At 40.6% G+C, this 19852-nt stretch overlaps 1 pseudogene; it reads right to left on the bottom strand.

Moving 5' to 3' along the window:
• LOC136554935 (uncharacterized) overlaps nucleotides 1-19852 on the bottom strand; it is a 63107-nt pseudogene that overhangs the window by 26363 nt on the left and 16892 nt on the right.

The following is a 19852-nucleotide window of genomic DNA, read 5'->3' as shown; positions in this document are numbered from 1 at the left end:
CATGGTACCTTTCATCCCTGTGGTAAAAGAAACTCTTTCCATATGCTATTAATTATTGTCCTCCCTCCTGACAGACACAAAGTTGTTTTTTCAAGCCAGTTATGCTGATGGTTTGTTATATGACCACCTGTCTAAGAGTAAATGAGCTGAGAAGACAATGCACTTCATACATGGCACTTACAAAGCTGAGGTAAGTTTCTTCTTCTAAACTGGGATGGATTTAAATGAATCCCAAAAAAAGTCTTATGTGCATCAAAACACGTCATACCCATCCCCAGTTATATGAAACAGACTTCAGGCAATATTAATTTGGAACATAATCTTATTATAGAGCCACATTTCAAGGGACTAAGAACACCAATTTATGGAAAAAATGAACCTCTCTGAACTGCATTTTGTTTTTAGTTAAAATGAGAAGCAATTTACCTTGTAAATCAAAGTGGCTGGGTGGAGAAAAAACAAAATTTTTAAATCCCCAAGAGATGTGTTTTTTCATTCTTAACTTCATTGAGTTCTACCAATTAATGAAGTACAAGTGGTGAAACTCAAAGGGAACCATAGATGCTGACAAGCTGCTGTCAGAATTGTGCCACTGTGGCTGCTTGTTGTGTAAAACACTCCACCAAAGGAATTTCATTGTTCCTATATGAGTAGATTCCTGCTCATCCTCTGCCTCTTTTTCATTTCCATAGGCCAGATAAAAATCTGTATTTGCCTGCCTTAAGCTTTATCTAGGAATATGATAGACCCAGCACAGTGAACACAATGTGAAAACATGATCAATGAGAATAGCTACTTCCTGAATCACATGAACTATGTACAAACCCTAAATGGTTTTTAAATAAGAGCAGTGTGAATACTGTTTCATTCCAGCAATTTCTAGAGTGTATTTCTTAGCAGAAATAAGAGTGTAAACTTTCAGTCTTCTCAACGTCACAGTTTTTCTCTGTTGCACGGAAAGCAAATATTCCACATTATTGTAGAAACCTATGAAATATCCTTCTGTTTTGTCAAATCAACCACTTCTAAAAATGTGAGGGATATCTTGTTATATGCTTCTGTGATCTTGGTTTTGTCTGGTATTATGAAGTGTGTCTATTGCCTACATTAACTATACCCCTTGCATTATCATCAGTGAGCTTTTGCAGAGGTGAGAACACACAAAGGACTGTGCCGATTCACTGCTCATCATCAGTGACATTTCTTTCATGAAGTCTTCATTCTGTTGTTGCAAAGAATAACTTTGCTTTGGGGGGTGTAAGAAACCAGCAGGCAAAAGAGTTGTTTTGTGAAAGACTATTACAAGGCCAATGCATCTTTTAAAAGAATTGGCTAAAGAAAGCCTTTACCAATATATTGTTTCTCAGGTAAGCACCAAGCCAAACTGTAGTTGCACCTGTAGGATCACAAGAATCAGGGATTGTTCAAGTCAGAAGGGATCTCAACAGTTCTCTGGACCAGCCTCCTGCTGAAGTGGGGCTCCACCATGAGCTCAAATGATGTGCATGTCTCCTGTCAGGTCTTAAAGACTTCCAAAGGATGAAGGCTGTGCAACCACCTTGAGCAGCCTTTGCCACTACCCCACTGCCCTCATGGTGGGAAGGTATTTCTTCATATCCAGTATGAACATCTCATTTCAACTTGTGCCATTTTTCCTTGTCCACCATGCCCTGTTGTGGAGACCATGGCTTCACATCCCCAATGGTCCCACATAACTATGGGGGTGAGGAGGAAGGCACACACTGTTAGGGGCCTCCAACCCCATAACTATGGGGATGGGGAGGAGAAGGGCACATGCTGTTAGGGGCCTCCAACCCCATAACTATGGGGATGGGGAGGAGAAGGGCACATGCTGTTAGGGGCCTCCAAAGCCACCTCATCTCCAGGATGAAGAAGCCTCAGTGGTGCAGCTTCACAGCATGAGCGATCCAGCCCTGACCATTCCAGTTTCTCAGCGTCTGCAGTTCTGTTGAAAGCACACTCCACTGTCTCCTCCAAGTCATTTATAGAACTGTTAAACATTTCTAGTGATAGACCCTGCAGTACTCCCCGTGTTAGGCCTCCAGGCAGTGCATGTCCCACTGCTCAGCACCCTCTGAGGCAAACCACCCCACCAGGTATTTTACCATCTGGCTGTTCAACCTCCAGACTGAAGACATTGCATACAAGAATATGGTGCAGAACAGTGTCAAAAACCTTGCTAACCTTCACAACAACAAGCTTGCCCACATGCCTCCCAAAGGACACTTTGCTCAGCTGGTGACTGCCACTGCTGCTGCACGCTTGTGTTGATGCAACAAAGGCCTTGGTGTTGAAATGCAGTTTCAAGCAAGGACATTTCATTTACCATGCTGAAAATGCCTTTTTATGGAATAATGCAGGGTACTTACATTTGGATTTTATCAAGTAGGCCTGTCTTACTTTAATAAATTTACCTCAAAGAGAGACACAGAGCTGTAGCCACACTACAAAAATAGATCCAGTGCAAATTTTTCTTTTATAAGACATGTGAGAACATTTTCTCCCAAAACATAACTCACTATAGTAGCATAATGTGTTAAAGTACTAAGGCTATTTCACCAAAGTTATGATATCCAAGTTTCAGGTTGCTTTCAAGACCACATCCATGGGACTGGATATAACATGGAATGAAGACAATCTGCCTTATGATCTAACTGAAAAAGTAATTTAGTAAGAAGCCACTATTCCTGAATGGCAAACTGTCTTGAAATGATTCATGAAAATGTAGTTCAGACCTTGTTGCTATTAAATCCAATGGAAATTTTCCCACTGAAATAAATTGTTAAGGATCTAACCATAACAGATCTAATCATAACACAGAGGTTTCCTTAGACAACCTGCAGTACAAGAGAGCTTTTCTTCAAATAGATTTATTCCATATTTTATGTAAATTTCAGATTATTAAAAGAACTTAAAGGTGGGTGGGAGAGAAGTATAATCCTCATTCAAACACATGACAAGGATTAAGGTGCATGAGAACACAGGCAATAGAGCTTGCTTGGATTTATTGACAGACTTTCCTTCATCTGTTTTAGGCTGTTTCTCCCCTTTTTTTCTTTCTGCACTGAGAATGTTTACCCATTGACTTGCCACAGGCCATCCTGCTCAGGACAGCTCTAGGTTTTATTTAGGCTTCTTGTAAACCACTGTTTTACTGCCCTGACTGACCACTGCATCTTGTATAAATAGTCCTCAGGAGAATGTTTTGGGGGTTGCTTAATACTTGTGGTGATTTTTTGTCTGATTATGGTAAGAAGCTTGAGCAATTAAGAGGACAGGCTCATTAACTAAGGGGAACTTCTCAGGTTGAAGGATGTTAAAATTACTTACCTGTGTTATGAACATTGACAAGTATTAGAGCTATTCTGTTCTAATCTCCACTATTCATGCATTTTCTGAGACTAGAAAGTTCTTTTTTTTTAATACATTTCATTTTGCTGGAAAAACAGAATATTCATTCTAGTATTGAACAAGCCACACTGCTATGATGAGCTGTAGCTGCTACTACATTATAAATACAGTTTATTTATTTATATTAGCTTTCTTACTATCTATCACCTTTAAGGTTACCCCATTATGAACAAACTCACAACACCACAGGAAATTGCTTACATTTAAATACAAATTCTTTTTTTCCTTGCCTTAAAAGTCATAAAAAAGATTTCTACATACTTGTCACAGGCCAACCAATTTTCTTTTCAACAAGATATTTAGTGAAAACAAACTATGAAAAACCTTATCCAAAAATTACATGCCAATATGGATCTCACTGTGTAACAGAATAGTACACATGTACTGCAAAAATGTTTGTCATGGGCAGATGACCGAATTCAGTAGTTTTTCAAGTAAGGTGTGTGAAAAATAAAGGTTTTTTAGCATGTTCATAGAATACCATTGAGATCAATAAAGAGAAAGAGAAAAGCCTATAAGACCTCCTTACACTGGAAAAGAACACCACTTTAATTAAATTTAAAATTGATTTGATCCACTCAGTGCTAGCCCATGAAATAGACACATTTAAGCTGATTTAAAGTTAAATTAAACCTGTAAAATCTCGGTGTGCTTTGATGTAAGTGCACGCATGCTATGATGTGCTTTTGTTTAATTAGCTCTCTTGAAAATCATTCTTCAGTGGAACTGTGCACAGCAGACCAGGCCTATGACTCCTTGCTGTCTCTATTTTAGTTGAGCACTAAACCAAGTGAGAAATCCTTATGGCTAATTCAGGAGTCAGAAATTTTTCAGGGTTCAGACTCCCTTCAAATTATCTACAAATATTTACATTGACTGTAAGACAACAAGCTTCCCAGCATCCCCTGATCCTGGCTCCCTCAATATCCTTAAATGAGGGGACATTTAGCTATTCAGTCTAAAAGCCCTTTGGTAGAACAGCATTTACTGTGAAATGTGTTGTTTGGGTTACCTGAATGTCTCCCTGTCACTTATTTCCCAGAGAGGATTTGAAAGTTATATATGTTTAACTACTGTACACTAAAGAAAAATGGATTTCCACAAGGTCTCATAATCTGCTGGTAAATTGTCTCTCTCTAATGCTTGACAAATTGCAGAATAAAAAGGAAAAAAGGTCAGAGATAAAAGGGTCTATGTGTTTTGGAAAAGAGATGGACTGGGACAAGGAGGATGAGAGGTGGGAAAGATTGGGAAAATGTTGAGTGTTTGGAGATTTTCTTCCAAAAGTTTGCTTTTCTGTTCCTTTATCTTTTTTTTCCTTCATTCTTATGAAGTTTTTCCCACCAGCACCATCAGTATAAAATGCTGCTAAGTTATAAGAACAGCAGCTTCTACCCACTTTGTATAGATGCAGTTGTTTATGCAAGGGCATTTAGCTACAAATAAATGAATTAGGATGTGCATGTGACCTTGGGATAAACAGGTAAAGGATCGTGGAAGTGGATCCACATGCCTGAACTATAAAAACAGCAACTTAACCACTACAGCCTCAACTCACCACCTGCAAAGCCATAGGTAAAAATATAAAAGTCATAGTTCTTGACTAAGTTTTCACCCTACAAGTCCAAAAACAAATAACAAATTGTAATTAGCAGCCTTCATTAGCCATGTCAGTATTTAGGGGAGTACAGGCATCTAAATATTCAGAGCTATTAACAGTACCTGCTCACTGCTTCCACCCAAACCTGACAGCATCTAAACTCAGTTGGTGTTTCTGTCCAGAACTGGGCATTTCTCCATGTGATTAGTAGCAGGTGTGGAAATGTCTCATTTCCAAAAAGCAGCTGTCTGACACACATCTGGTCTCACCAGCTCTGCAAGTCCAGCTGAAGGCGCTGCACTGTGGCCACTGAGGAGTGGCATCCAGCAGACATGGCCTGTAAAAGCACACTTTTGGTAGAAACATCAAAAAATCCAAAATGGGTTCTCACCTCAGCTGTGGGAATTGATTATGAGCCCTCACCTGGGATCTCCAAGACACGGGGATGCTGCAGCACCCAGGCTCTCAGGGGGCCAGGAGCAAGCACCCTCCTGCCAAGGCTGCTCAGCTGAATGGTCAGGAGAGAAGAGCCCTGCAAGTAATGCAGAGCCAGCTCAAGAGAGAACGTTTGAATGTGTGTAAGTGTCCACAGACAGAAGGATCCACTGTCAGATTAGCTATCTCAATGTCCAATGGGCTAACCCTTGAACACATTGCTGATTATTACTGTATTAAGAATGGCAATGATTCAGCTATTCTTGTATTTTCCAAGTTATTATCTAAGCCTCTACTAATCTTTTCCAAAAACAAAAGGGTTAAGCTTGTGTTAAATCCATCTGCCCTGGCATTATAACCAATGAGAGGCAAAGAAAGTAATTTCTCAAAAAGGCACCAGTACAAGCTATCTAAATTCAAAGAAATATTTCAAACAAACTTCCCATAGGAATGGAGAAGAGAGAAGTGACAGAAGCAAGTAAATTGAGCACTAAAATAAATGCTTTGTGAATTTGCTTATAACCAAACAAACAGGGAAATGCATCTTCTCTGGATGAAGCATTACAGAGCAATTTCCAAGGGAAATTCACAAAGTACTGAGCTGGCTTTTGCAGTTTGAATGCAGAGACATGATGAGTTTCTTGCAAACGTATGCCAAAAAACCTAATCCAAACTGGAAAGAAGAGAGGAAATCTCCTGTGAGACAGTTTTTATAAAAGCTTCATTCAGGGCCTCCACCCTCATGTACTGCACCAGCCACCTTCGTTTTTCCACTCTCCCTGGTCCAAGAAAGCACCAACTAGTATATTAAAAATTCTGGCTTTAAAAGGTTTGGCAATGGACAGTGACAGCTGTATTTGTTTTAATAATCACAGGCACAGATTATCAGCTGATGTTTTAGTCAAAATGAGTATCGAGATTTTGGTCTAATAGATTACAAAACAAGTAAACTAAAGTAACACAGTTGGGAAAAAAATATAACAAATATTTCAAATTTCTCCATCCCTCCGAAAATCAGACACTTTGTAGTGGAAAAGTGTAGTCAGATTATTAAAACACAACATTAGTTACCTAGAGATACAGATTATACCCTGTTCCCAGTCCAGTAAATATAGGGGTTTGACATTTTTAACCAGAATTTCAAGCAAAAGCACTTCTCCTTCCAGCTGTACAATCAACTTCTATGGGAAAAGCATTTAACCCCTCCAACTTCAGTATTCCCTTTTCTAAAAAATCTATATCCCTCTTAAAGCTCTTTCACATTATGAACCATAAGTAATTTTTCATAAAAATACTTTGAGCTACAAATTTCTATAAACTTTCATCACTTAAAAAAAATTCCTTTAACTAATCTCCCTGCTTTTTGCATACCATTCACATGCAGCACATGTTTTTTCCTCAGTTATGCCTTACAGCAAGGACCCTCCACTACAAGTGCAGAACGTGTTAAAAATAGTGCCCTGGATGCTGGTATTACTTTCTGCTCTTCCGGGAAATAAGTGGCTGTCTCTGCACCTGGCAGTTTATTTATAGTCAAATGTGGTCGATATATGCACCTACAATTCTGGGAACAGAATTTTTGTGTGTGTGACTTGCTTTCTCTTTCTCCTTCCTCCTTTCTCCCCAACACCAGGATTCAGCTTCCTCAGGCTTTTTCTGTCTAACATGGCTTTTGTGTCCCATTCACCTACTGTTAGAACTCCATGTATTGAAATGGCAGCAGCAAATAAAACTATACTCATCTCTTCATTGCTTTTCATAAAACTACTCCATTCTATGTGTTTTTATTTTTGCCTTACTTCTGCTGTCACTCTGTATACACTCAGTGTACTCACAATTATGTGAGATAGCATTTACCACCTTCTCAAAACTGATATTTCTAAAACAGGTATTTCATTTCTCAAACATGCTGAAATTCATTGAAGTATTTTGTGCCATCTGTTTCTTCTTTTTAATAAATAAGTCTTTTCATCATGGCAACCATTATGACAACCTACCGATATTTATGAGGACGTAGCAACACTCACAGGAACAGAAAAAGTGACCTATGAACAGCAAAGGGACTCTGTTTCAGCTTAAGGTGAATGTGGAAGGAGTCCCCGGTGCCAGAATGAAGATGATATCCTTACATGCAACTCAGGAACGCTGAGGTGTAACTATTACATCAATGGATGTCTGTATTCCCACATCCAGCAAAGACCCCCAGGGGATTCCAGCCTGCCTCAAGTCAGACCCACCATTTCTTGAAGGAGTTCAAAGGGTTGTTCAATGACATCTTCATGAGATCAGCCGCACAGCTGGCTTTCTGGTGAGGTTGGCTGCCTTTAAGTGGAAACTGTCAGTATCTGCCAAATGGTGGCCAGACACCAGAACAGACTTTCCAATTAGTGGAATACCCCATTTGATGGCTGGATATGATTTTCCTCTGTGTGTGTGTGTGTGTATGTACATGCTCCACCTGCATGCTACCACATCTGAAGGCTGCGGTGATGCCCTTGCAGGGAGCCTGTTGTCCCAGGTGAACCAACAGGGAGTCAGGCAGTCTCCTCCTCCCTGGGCCAGCAGAAGCCGTTTCAGATTTCCCACAGCTGAAAATCACTGTGTGCAGGTTTTACGTAAGGGCCTGCTGGAGCCGGAGCGGCTCCCTTGCTGCCCACCAGTGAGCTGTGAAACACAGGTTATTAGTTCCAGATGCTGCTTCAGCGCCTTTCCTTCTGCAGAAAGTGTGCAGAAGTCACTTCTTTTGGTTTCTCAGGACTCCCCAGAAATAGAAAACACCACCAAAATTCACTGGATTTGTTATCCCTCTCTCAACATCAGGCAGAAAGTCTTGTCCATGAGCCAAAAGGGATCTGTGTTACACTCACTATGGACCTTACAGCCGATTCACAATGGACCTCACAGCAAGAGCCAGAGCCCCATATTAAGTACCAATCCATTGTCACTGCTTGTCTAATACATGCAGCAGGTGTGCCAACTCCATGACAGTCCCATTCACACTCTAACAGGAGCCTTGTTTTGGACAGAAAAGAGAAGCGCCTTGTGACAGAAACCAGAGGAACACACAGCTGCTGCAAAATTCCCTACACTTGATCTATGTCTTCATGCCCCCAAACTTTCACCCTGAGGTTTTAAAGAACTGCCTCAAACCTTTCAAACTTCTTATGGATTTGTTTCTCTCAAAAATCTCTCTACAGAAAAGTCATTTTTCTTATCACTTCTTAATTATAATAGAGGCAAATATTGTAGAAGCATCTTTTTGCCAATTTATGGTACAACCTTCTCCTGTAAATTCAAACCTTTTCTTCTCACTACACGGTGATCATAATCAATACATAACTTTAGTAGAACTCACCATTTACATTCTGCATATTTGGGGGTAAAAAGGAATCCAGCTTTAATTGTTCATGAGAAAAAATGGGCCTATAGAGAAGCTGAGCCTGCAGTTTTCAGACGTATCAGAAAATATAACTTCTTAAAGCCTGAAAACATTCCAGTGTTAAAACATTTTGGGCTCATGGAAAGGTAATTGTGAAAATATACAGGCCCTGTGTAAACATTAAAGTATTTACGAGGTCCTTCAAGGATTTCAATCCGACGGATTGTTGGCTCATCTTCACTATCCCTGTATTTGTAACTTCTATTGTATATCCTCGGTTATGAGCACTGCAGTAACTACCAGTGCACTTCCAAGGGCAGTAGGTCAGCAATGTGCTCAAACTCAGCCTCCAGCCCTTCCAATCAAATCCCTCCAACCCTTCCAATCCCTGACTTCAGCCAGCTCCACACTTGCTCCTCACCCACCGCTCTGTGGAAGCCTGCAGCTCCAAACCTGGAAGGCACAGTGCCAGCTCTCATCACATTTTAGGAAAGGGAATGGCTAAGACTGGGAAAGGTTTCTTTTAGATTAGAGGAAGGGTTATATCTGTTGGTATTTACTCTAGCATGGGAAAGGCAATTTGTTTCATTTGTTCAGAGTCTGCTCTAAAAATAAACAGTAATGCAACTGGAATCTTGGGCTTCTTTTTATGGTTTCACCAATCCAAATAGATAAAAATATTTTGATTCATGTACTACCTTTAGGTAGTAGCTTCATTAAATAATCAAAATGAGGCCAGGTGAAAAATCATCTTCCAGAGTTCACAAGAAATTCTGCCTTTACATAAGGTGTTTTGTTTAAGAAATTGACAATACTTGGCAAAGACAAGGGACACTGAAAGCCACATGAGACATGGAGGCATTGTTTTCCCCTCTGTAACTGAGAATTTTGAAAAATGAACTGGTTGGGCCAAAACAACGTGAGAAAACGAGGCAGGCCTGAAAACAGAACTCCCTCCATATAGCCTTCCTCTCCCTGTCTCCTTTGAATATTCACATAATATTAAACTGGTTGCATGTGACTTTTTTTCCTAATGGATTTGGACACTGAAATGACTTCATGAAAATTTTGAAATTTAGGGCGAAATTTAATAGTAGAAAATGGTGTCTCTGTTCTCTAAGGATTACAGCTGAAAAGGCCCATTAGTTCATCTTTGTAGCTCATTCAGTATCACTGAGTTTTGGGATTTTTTCCGAAACTCCTATGAAGAGAGAAAATCAGGTTTCCTGAAAACTACAGAGCAAAATAGCCTTGTTTACCACCACCTGTCAGGAAAGCATGCCTCCATAACATAAATATTTGGGTTAATAAACACCAGTAACTCTGCCCAGCTGTAAGTTTGCCTTCCATTCATGTTCAGATTCACATTCTTCACACAGATTCATGTGCATCAACTCCTCACTTTGTTTTGTTGCTTTTAGGAGCAGTTCTGGATAACCTGGTGTCTTGGTTTGGAAAGACAGGTGTCTGCTAAGGAAGGCAGGAGCCTCTCCTGAAATGGAAAAATGTAAACCCCCTTCCTCTGAATTGTTATAAATTTGAAATTAAGGGGGGCTCTCAGGCAAAAATATGGGAGCAGAAATAACAGTTATTTATTAGGGAAGAAAATAAAAAGATAAAATAAACAATGCAGTAAACTAAAATAACACTGACAGAGTCAGAATACAACCTGACACCCTGTTGGTCAGGGTGTTGGTAGCAGTCCAATTGGAATTGTGGCTGCAGTCCTCCTGGAGTGTCAGGTGTGGTTCTGTTGGAGCAGGGATCCTGTAGAAAGGTGTAGTCTTCCTCTGAAGATCCAGTGGAAGAGGCAGCTGTTCCTCTGGGAAATCCAGTGAAGAAGCCGTGTTGATGTTCCAGAACCTCAAGATTATATCTGGGTAGGAATGCTTGGCTCCTCCCTCTGGGCAGAGCGTCTCACAATGGGATGCTATAGTTCTTATCAGTCATGCAGTGACATTCAATAGCCTGTTATCAACAGATGTCTCCCCGGAGGGAGGAGTGATTGTGGAAGAGATAGGAAAACTGCCCACTTAACAGAAGACAACTGCCATACAGATGGCAAATAGAATACTATCTGCTTGGCAGTCCAGGACACCTGGTTGCAAGCACAGTCTGAAAGCTGGTGTACAGCGAAGCAAGCTGGCATCAGCCCCGGCCAGGTTAAGAGGATCCTGAAGGGAGACACGCTGGACTGTCCCACAGAGAGCTGCTGTAGGTACAGGAGGGAGCAATGGATCCTTTGACCCATCCCACATGGGCACCACCAACTGCACCACACTGAAACCAAGGGAAGCCTGCGCTGCTGCTCTGCCATGCACATAAAGCAGCACCTGATTCTGTCATAAATATTTTTGTCAGGGGTTCAATTCCACTGTTCATGGCTCATACAGCTGCTTTTTGGGTAATGGGATCACACCAAACTCAAAACCCAGCACAGGAGAATAGGCAAAAAAAGAGGAATAAAAATGGTTCCTTGCCATGTTTTCTTAAACCTGACATAGGCTTAAAGCCCAAACATAATTTTAACCAATCTCACTCACATCTCAACATATTCTCTCCATCTTTTCTGTGGTAGCCAGGATTTTTCCAAGACAAAGTATGGTCTTGTTACAGCAGCTCCCTTTTTCCTTTGCGCAGCCAGAAGAGGATCCAGCTTCCCACACAAACACTCTAGAAAAGATGGGCTGGATGCCCTCTGATAAGAAAACTTTGCCAAGTCCACCACCTAATGATGTCTGTCAGTAAGAAAGCACCAAGCAGTCATAAAACACACATCTTCTCAGAGAGGCAAGACAGGATGCACCACATTTTTCACCATGTTGGCAAGCTGTCTTTGAGTGAATACTTAAGTCAGCAGGATGAGAAAGGAATATTTTCATGTAGTAGTTGCTAGTGCAGGCCCAAACCAAAAGCACCGTCCTAAAAGTCTGGTGATTTTCAAAATCTAAGGTATCATCTAAAAAAAGAAAATCACTAATTACCCATTTTTATTACAGGCCAAACCAAGACCTTGGATCCCAAATAACCCTCAGACTTGGGTTGGCTCAAATTCTGGATCCAATGTCTGCAGTGTGGGCTAAGGCAAAACCAGAAGGGAGAAAGAAAAAAAATCAGCTTCACTCCATGGATTTAATATAGGGCCACCTCTGATACACTTTAGAAAAATATAATGAAAGCACTATAATATATATTCCAGCCAAAATTCTTGGCTCCCAAAACCAGCTTTATATGGTATGCGATACAGAAACACCCAGGAGACGCTATAAGAACTTTGACAAGGCTAATATTAAGCTAGAACAAAACAGAACTACTGGCACCAACTCCACTCAGCTCTTAAGTAAACTTGTCCCATTAAAAAGTAGCCTCTAAGATATTTTCTCTCTGAAGTGTATAGTAGCTTATAAAAAGCAGGAAGGGTTGCCAAGTCATAGATGTGTTCAAGTACTCCTTACCCTCATTAAGGAACATTCCCTGGCAGCAAGCAGCTTTGAATGTTCCAGTGAACCAGATTTTATAAGGGGGGTGTTTACAGTGGTGTGCAATGTAGCTGGAAATCATAGTGCACTGTAGCAGCCCTGCACTAGATACAGCTGTGTTTGGAGCCTTATCACCCAGAGCACAGAATAAAACAGGCAGGGTGATCAATGAAGTTCCAAAAATATAATGAGTATTAAGAAAACAAATCTTAAGCCTCCCTGCTCCATAGGAAGTAGAGCATCCAGAGATGACAGTGCCTAAATACAAATTAGGCAGTGAAATACCACTGAAGATCCAGGTCTCACTTCCACCAGTTTTGTACAAAACAGTATTTACAGAGATGTCTTCGCAGTGTAGATAATGTAGCTTCTCAATGTACCCACTGACTTCTGCAGCAGTTAGGAGTCACATTCCTTTGTGAAGCTGGACCTTATTGCTGCCCGCCACCTCGCTCATCTAAGGGCTGGTTTTCTTCTCCATTCAGTGTGTAACATATTTTCTGCCTAGGGATTTCATCCAGACCTGTAAGAGGAATCAACAAGATGATCAAACACAGAAGGTCTCATCATCCTTAACACCGATGAAGAACTAAGTAAGAGAAGATCCACACTTTGACAGTACCAGTGCTGAGGAGCTAAAATGACATGTTCTCTTGAGCCTGTCACTTTTCCTCTCTGTTACCAACCAGGTGCTGTTTACCAAAGGTTTTTCAGTTTCCATTGAAAAAGGATCCAAATTTATGTGGCATTTAAGCAAGCTGTTAGTTATCTGAATCTTTCACTCTGCATATGCAAATATAACTTATCACCTGTTTATAAATACATGCTAGCTACCAGTTCCTACATAGCTGACCCCTGTCCCTGTTTTGGTTTGGGGAATCCAGCAATGCACAGTTTATACATCTTGTGATCTTTCAGAATAATACTGAACAAAGAAGATGCAGAATCTGGCACAAATGTTACTGTGTCACCCACGCTTTCCCAGAGCAGCAAATCCCCAACCAAGCTGACACAGCCAGAGGAAGAGGACAGTCTCTGCAAAATTACATCTGAGTGGAGACATTTGAAGATTAAAATAGTACTAAAGTGAAGCAAATAAGTGGAACTTAGAAACAGCAGACCCTTTCATAAACTGTGTGGTCACTGAGATAAAAGATTAAAGAAGCAAATAGGCAGGCTCCCACAGCATCTTGTTAGCTGCAGGATCAGTCAGAGAGAAAAAAGAAAGAGAAACCTTGGTCCACGAGGAACACACATGGAAAGAAAAGATCATTGCCAGACACCTTTCTCTAGAATTTCTGCTCCAGAACTTCTGCTAAAGTTTCAAGGATGCTCAGAAGCAATGAGCAAAGAGAGATAAGGTAACATGTAAAGAGACTAATTTTTTTTACTGTCTTATCCTTATATGTGGATTTCTCATGCTAGGTGAAGTAACAAGATCTAAGGCTTGGAATAAATGGTAGACCTCATAATTTTTTTCAGTTGTTATATTTTTTACTTTAAGAGGCAGAGCAGAAATCTCTTGAGTCACTATTCAGGGTTTGGGATGCCCAAGCTACAACAGAGCTGGGGATCAGTCCAAATCCCAGAGGTCTAAGGTGACTGAATGGTGAAGCATCATTTGTTTGAGAGGATAACAAGGTAACAGAGCATCCAAGAAATATGGAGAGAGACCAGGGACATAGAATGATATACTTATAGAATGAATAGTTTGGGCTAGAAGAGCCCTTAAAGATCATCTCGTTCCAATCCCAGGCCATGGGCAGGGACATCTTCCACTAGACCAGGTTGCTCCATCCAACCTGGGCTTGGCCACTGCCAGGGATGAGACATTCTCATCATAATAAATGTCTTCCTCATGTCCAATCTAAACCTATTCTCTTTTAGTTTAAAACTGTTGACCGTTCTCATATCACTGCAGGCCAGATAAAAAGTCTTTCTCCATTTTTCCTATAAGCCCCTTTAAGCATTAAAAAGCTGCAACAGGTTGTCCCCAGGGCTTTCTTTTCTCCAGGCTGAACAACCACAACTCTTTCAGTCTTTCTTCACAGGAGAGAGGTACCAACCATCAGATCATTTTTGTGGACCTTCTCTGGACCTGCTCCAAGAGATCCATGTCCTGAGGGTTCCAGAGCTGGATGCAATGTGCCAGGTGGGGTCTCACAAGAGCAGAGTAAACCTACCGGTCACATTCCTTTTTACACAGTCCAGGATACAATTGGCTTTCTGCCAGCTCATATCTGATTTTTTGTCAACCAATATCCTCAAGTCTGCAGGGCTGATCTCAGTCTGTTCATTACCTTGTCAGTACTGGTGCCAGAGATTGCCCCAGCACAGGTGCAGATGTCATTGAACTTCATGAGGTCCACAGTGGCCCACTCCTCAGGCCTGCCAAAGCCCCTGTGGATGACATATTTTCCCTCAAGGAGACTAACAGCACTACTCAGCTTTTCATCATCCACTAACTTGCTGAGGTTACAATCCCACTGTCTATGATAGTTCCTAGGGTTTGCCTTTTTATCCTTCTTAAAAATGGGTATGAAGTTTCCCTTTTTCTAGTCACTGAAGACTTCACCTGGCTGTCATGACTTTTTGAATATGATGGAGAGCAGCTTAGCAACTACATCTGCTATTTGAGATATATATCAGCCTACTCAGACTATGTCTAAGAGGATTTAGGCTAAAACTTGGCAGTCTGCAAAGTGTCTAGCTATAAAATCCTTACCAAGTTGTGATGCTATGTATTTTGCTTTAGAGTATTGGTATAGTCTGTGATCAGGTTGTCCAGAAACCTTCTTTAATGTGCTTGGAGAAGAAAAAAAAGAAGGAGTGGGAGTAAAATGAAATTTTATATATGTATAAATGTATATATATAGGTCCTTCAAGTGAATAGGACCTCACTCTGAACCAGGAAAGCAGTTATAATTCTTTCCATGGGCTTGTCATCTAATTGGAATACCATGGGAAACTTTATGGCTTCTTCCCCTCTGTTTTATCTGCCGTGGTACATATAGAAGTCATCCATAATGTCACAGATTGTTTTTATTTCCTCCTACTGCATTGCTGGCAATTTTTCCTCTCATGATAAACACAGTTAGATTATACCCAGCATTCAGTGTGCTTGTTAAAACCTTTCAGACATGGCTACATTTGGAAGAAATGTGAACAGAGTGAATCACCAACATTTTATTTTTCTAGAGGGTCATTTGAAGCTAGAAGATTGCCCAGTAGACCTCAGTACTGGGAGAAAAGTGAAGTGTCCTGCAAATAGCTTTGGCTGTGTATATATATCTAATTAATTCCTAGAGAACCTCTCAAAGAATAAGCATTTCTCCTAATTATATTATAGAAGGCTGTCGTACAGAGTTGTCACTAGCTAGGATAAATACAGACCCAGCACCTACACTTAGGAGAGGAAACAGTACTTATTACCTGGCATCAATGCCATGAAAAAATGAAAATTTGGATACTGGTTCATACACTGAAAGACACACAAGACTTAATGGATTTATGTAGATTAAAAAAAAAAATAAAGGATGCAGCTTTTTTTTCCAAGCTGTACATTTAGTCTTTAGTTAATGCAAGCACTTTCAAAAAACAATTCTTCTTACCTCCCTTTAATTGCTGTCCTTAGATGTCAGGAATCACCACCTGAAAGTGTACATCTTATGGTACCCAACATACAGGAAGCTCAGACCAGTCATCCAGAAGTCAAACCACACTCCACCATACTCAGCTGTTGCTCCTCTCTTCTACAGCTTTTGCTCACAAGAAACGGTGACAATGGTCTGTGAAAACCTCCACTGGATTCTCAGTTGGACCCTTAATAAACAGCATCCAGCTGGGCACTATGGAGCACTTACTGCTCTCAGGACTCCAGGGGCAGTGGTAATTCAAAACCTACCACAAGCCTGAAGAGAAAAGGAGTCTTTCATTCTCTTTGTACAGCACATCACACCATGGGGACCTTGTTCAGGATCAGGGTCTCCCTTTTCCCCTTTTTCTCTCTAAGCTCCAGGTCTCAGAGAAGCCACACAGCCTCTGTGGAAAACACGACTCAGAAAAATTACAGATCAGCAACATGAGAGACCTCACCATTTTCTCCTGTAATGAACAAAAGGTTCCACATCCAAGTAGGGAATGCATTTCAGCTTCATGAGGGAACCCTACAGGGACATGTTGAACACCAACCATCTTGGCCAGCATGACAGCCAGCACTACCAGTGGAGAGGACTGGATCATTTATGAGCTCTACCTAAGGAAACAATGGAGCAAAGGACTTTGCATTTTTTCATATATCTGGAGATGAAGGCAATGGTTACACAGGGCTACCTACTTCTTTCACAAGGGAATGGAAAGCAACTCAGTCCACTGAAAGGGGAAGGGTGCTCCCCTCCTTTCCCAGGTATAGGTTATCAATCAACACTTCCACCAGAGAATCTTGGCTGATGCAGTGACAGCTCCCCCTCCCACCCCTGTCAGCTTGAAGCATGACTCTTACATTAAAATTCACATCTGATTCCCATATTTCAGGTGGCTTATGATAATTCGGATGTAGAAGAGGATAGTAAGTAGAGATGAAGTAGCCAGATTGCTTAAAATAGCTTGGCATTGTGACAAATATTTTAAAAAGCAAACAAATTCAAATATTTTTTTCTTTCTTGCTGAGCTCAGGAGATATAAACTTGTTTTCCCTTACTCCTGCTTCCTGACAGAACAAGCTCCTTGTACAAACATTGTCTTGAAGGATGCCAGGAAAGGGATGAAGCAGCTTCCAACAGAAGTCCAGCTCAGGAGATCAAGCAGCAGGAACATCAGTTACCACACAGAGCAATGGTGGGCAGTACAAGGCATGGTGTAGGCATCCCTGTCCCCACAATCACAAACCTGTGAGTTGGCATGAAGTTCTGCTTGTAGAAAATCATGTGTACAAATTATGGTATCTCACCCCAAACACCTCTTCTAAGTGTACTTGTCCTTTTTCCCTGTGTAGTGACTGTATGTTCAGAAGAGTGGTGAGGTATATAACATGTTTTTATACTTTATTTCCCTTGAACTGGTTGGTTTTGCCTCCATGGCTGCATACAACCACTATAACCAAGCACAAAGGTAGTCCAGGTTCACCTGACCTGCTACTGCAAATGTCTAACAGCTGTGGGGGAAGCGACTTAAAGCACACCAGTACAAATGCCTTTGAATAAAGGATTCAGAGTGAATCCTCCTACACAAAATAGAGAGTTATGTGGATGTAATTAATGCTATTTAGACCCACAATGAAGTGGGTCTCACACTCAAAATTAAGTCAAATATTTTTCATGGTGAAAACCACTGCACAGAAATATTGTCCTTATGATACCTTACTAAGGTTTTTTAGTAAAAAATGTCATCTCCTTTCACATCCCACTATTTCCCCTATCATTGCATCCCATTAAAGAGGTATATTCATTAGCAATTCCCCTGGGACTAAATATGCAACCTTTCCTCATAAGACTAGGAGGCTTTTGCCCAGGAACTTTTCTCCAATTCAGACAAAGTGAAGTACAGCACATGGCCATTTAATAGACCTCATCAGTTAGAGATTGTTAAGCACTTCAAATATCTACATTCAAAGAATGCCAATAAACACATTTCTGCATGATAAGCTGTAGGAAATTTATCCAGACTTAAATTTCAGCCTCCTTCTGTCTCTGTTCTCAGTTTGAAAAGATAACATTCAGGATGATTTACAGCATATCCCAACAAAGAACTCCTATAGCATGGTCAGCCATGTACAACAGAGTCATGCAACTGTCCTTTCTGCTTGGACATAGCCAGAGACTTCCAATAACACCACAGCATTCTTTGAATTTCTCTTTAAACCTAGCATTCAACTGTTTTATTTAAAAACAGGAACGTGTCAGTTGAAAGGAAAACAGCAGCTGTGGGATTTTAAGAATTGCTTCATCGTATCTGCTGCAACTCATTCACACAAATGGAGTATCCTTATTGTGGATTCCTTTTAAGGGTTTTTTAAGTATCATACTACAGGAAACTCTTCTGGAATAAAACCAACAGTAAAAATGACTACAAAAAGCTATAAAAGCACTCTGAAACTCTAAATATAAAAATTCTTGAAACTTAAACTCTAAAAAATACTTTCAAGTGATTGTTTTAACCTATACAGAATATCTTCAGAACATCAAGAACCAGAGCCTGGCTCACCAGCCATCCCTTCTTGTTTTTCATCCCACTTTATGCCTTCCTCCTACCCTTCTATCCTCTAGAAGGAACAGTCAAGCTGACCTGGGCCAGACCCTCCTCTTTACTGTCAGAAACATTCAGCAGCATTTTTCATCTGCGATTGAGAAACCCCGAGGCTTGTGCTGATTTTCCCCAGCCCTGGAGCCTTCCTGAGTGCTGGGATCTGGAGGGAGGATGGCTCCTCTCTACAACAGCAGCCTGAATGCTCGGAGCAAGTGCCTCTGCATTCAGCGTTGGACTTCACTTCCTCCAAGGGTTAACGCCTGTCGAGCAGAAATGCTGTTTATCTTTGGCAAGCTAGGATGGCTGAGGTCATTTCTAAAAAGACATGTTAAAAGCATTTTGAGCAATATCTTTTGTACGTAAGTAAATTTAAACTTTGGCCACAATAGTGCTGGTGGAGTTGTTCAGAGCTCTCACTATAGATGGAAGTTGGAGAGGCAATTTCTGTGATGCAAAATTTTCTTGGATATAGGCAATACTGGAGGAAAAACATAAAGAAAACATGCAGATGACTTAGAAATCAATGATATATTTGAAGCATAAGCATAAAAAACAGATAAAATAATTTATAACATTTCAAGAAAACTTAGCACAAAAATTTAACCCATTATGTGATCTTAAGATAAAGTGAAGTTGTACAGTAATTATAGATCAACTTATTTATGAATCCCAGCCTAAAGCAAAGTTTTATCTAAAAATTTATTTGATTTCACATCCTAGTACTTAGCGACCTAGAGAAAGCCATTAATTGGAGTTCAAATAAATTCTGGGAAAGAGAATTGCAACAAAGAAAGATTCATACACAAAAGATGTAGTCATTCATATAACAAAAAGTATGGTGTCTTGGTGCTGATGAGTAAGGAAGAAATCAAAACCTGCTACTAAAAGTGTCTGCTAATGACAAGGATGATGGCAATTCAGCAGCAAAGTTCACCTTAAAGTATCTTAACAAAAATCACGGGTGCAGAAGTTAACCCAAGAACTGTGATAGATTCAAGTCATTTCATATAAGCATATGGACAGGCACGAATCTTCATTCACACAATATCTGTGCTCTTCATAAGGCTTTATTGGTATTCCCTGTTTAGAGAAGGGCCATCTGCTCCCTGCTGAGAGAGACAAAGTGCAGAGCCTCGGGATTCGGCTGCATGAGGAAGTTCATGCTCAGTGAGCTTGGGTGTGAATTTACTGCATATTAGCTGCTCGGCACTGACTGCCCATTTGGGTACCCTTGGTGCTTGAGAAGTGAAAAACAGCTTATTTCACCTTCAAAAAGGAGCCTAA

The sequence above is a fragment of the Molothrus aeneus genome, chromosome 1 (assembly GCF_037042795.1).
Source record: "Molothrus aeneus isolate 106 chromosome 1, BPBGC_Maene_1.0, whole genome shotgun sequence".
Taxonomy (NCBI): domain Eukaryota; kingdom Metazoa; phylum Chordata; class Aves; order Passeriformes; family Icteridae; genus Molothrus; species Molothrus aeneus.
This window is presented reverse-complemented; position numbering and strand designations above follow the sequence as displayed.